Here is a 2,348-nt window from a genome sequence, read left to right as displayed (position 1 = left end):
CCACCCCACAACAGGCCCTGGTGTGTGATGTTCCCCTTCCTGTGTCCAAGTGTTCTCATTGTTCGATTCCCACCTATGAGTGAGAACATGCGGTATTTGGCAAAACATGATACTTTCTAAATCATTATTGATTGTAAATGACTTATTTCAAAATAGTTATTCTGAAAAATGTCAGAAAAATGTTATGTGTCTACTTAAAATAGGTTCTTGTCTTTTTTATAACTTAAATAATATTTAAATATGTTTCTTTTATTAATAAGTGGCGACCATTTTTCTCATAGAATTTCAAGCTATCTTACTTCTAAGAAGCAAGCCTTTGATTTTGTTAAAAGAGACATTGAAGACAATATTTAGACTATCAAACATGAAATACTTCAAAACATCAAGCTTGAAACAGGAAAGGCGGATGGATAGTCTTTTGGAACAATTTACCACGAGTATCTTTTGTAGGTTATTAACTAATTCCAAAAGGCCTTCTCCAAACATTCCTATGCCAAGATATGCAGTATAAAAACAAATCCCACAGGACTCATTATAGCACTCATTTTTATAATTAATGATATATAACTATGAATTGACACTTTGCCATTTCATTTCTGATCTTCCCAAATAGATTTAATGTTTCTTCTAGAGTAGACACTGCCTCTTAAATTTCTTTACAATATCCTTAGTGCAGTAAAATGCACATAGATTGCACAACAATCAGTTGCTAAGTAAATTAATTCCTCATTATTTTATTGCAGTGAAGGGTAAATATGCAATAACCAGCAGATAGTTTTGCCCCTGTTGCTTTTACTGGGATTAGGAAATGATTCCAGAAAGGGACATGAGTTTGTACAATGGCTCAGGAAGATAGAGAATTTCCCAAGGAACCTTGCTATTTATTGAATGCCAGTTATATGCCAGAGTTTTCACAGACATTTATCTCATTTGATATTCCCAACAATTTTATTAGATTGGTATTCTTTTTATTTTTCTTCAGTTAAATAAATTGAATCTAAGTTAATTTTTTTAAAGACACTTTATTTTTAGAGCAGTTTTAGATTCACAGCAAAATTGAGTGGGAGGTATGGAGATTTCCCATATACTGCCTCTTCATCCTTCCTTCCCTACTAACTCCTGGTAACTACTGGTCCTTTTACTGTTTCCATACTTTCGCCTTTTTCAGGTGTCATATAGTTGAAATTATGCGGTATGTAGCCTTTTCCGATTGTCTTCTTTCACTTCACAATATCCATTTGAGTTTCCTCCATGCCTTTTCATGACTTGATAGTTCATATCTTTTTTATCACTGAATAATATTCCATTGTATAGATAATGCCACAGTTTATCCATTCACCTACTGAAGGACATCTTGATTGCTTCCAAGTTTCAGCAATTATGAATAAAGCTGCTATAAACATTCATATGCATGTTTTTGAGTGGACATATGTTTTTAACAAATTCAGGTAAATACAAAGGAGAACAATCACTAAATGGTGTGGTAAGAGTATGTTTAGTTTTGTGAGAAACTGCCAAATTGTCTTCCAAAGTACCTGTACCATTTTACATTTCCATCTGAAATTAACAATAGTTCCTGTTGCTTCACATCCTCACCAACGTTTGATATTGTCAGTGTTTTCAACTTTAGTCATTTGAATAGTTGTGAATTAGTATCTCATTGTTGTTTTGGTTTCCAAATAAACAATAACATATGATGTGGATTATCTTTTCAAGTGCTTGTTTTCCATTTGCATATCTTCTTTGGTTAGGTGTCTGTTCAGTTCTTTTTTTTCACTTGTTAATTAAGTTATTCATTTTACTATTGTTGAGTTTTATGAATTTTTAAATATATTTTGGATAACAGTCTGTTATTAGATTACTTTTGGAAAATGTGTTTCTCAGAACAGATGTTTTAAGTTTTAACGAAGTTCAGCTTATCAATTATTTCTTTCATGTATGGGTACCTTTGGAGTTGTATCTAAAATATCATCCTCAAGGTCACCTAGATTTTTGCCCATGTTATCTTCCAGTAATTATATAATTTTGCATTTTAAATATAGACCTATGATCCATTATAATCTAATTTTTGTGAAGGATATAAGATCTGGTTCAAATTAAATCTGAATCTATATCTAGATTCATTATTTTTGCCTATGGATGCCCAGTTGTTTTATCACCATTTATTTAAAAGACTATCTTTGCCATTGTATTGCCTTTACGGCTTTGGCAAAGATCAGTTGACTATATTTATGTGGGTCTGTCTCTTAACTTTCTGTTCAGTTCCATCGATCTATTTTTTATTTTTCCACCAATACCACACTGTCGTGATTATGTAGATTAACAGTAAGTCTTGAAGTCAGGCAGTA

The sequence above is a fragment of the Macaca thibetana genome, chromosome 8, assembly GCF_024542745.1.
Source record: "Macaca thibetana thibetana isolate TM-01 chromosome 8, ASM2454274v1, whole genome shotgun sequence".
In the NCBI taxonomy this organism is placed as follows: domain Eukaryota; kingdom Metazoa; phylum Chordata; class Mammalia; order Primates; family Cercopithecidae; genus Macaca; species Macaca thibetana.
This window is presented reverse-complemented; position numbering follows the sequence as displayed.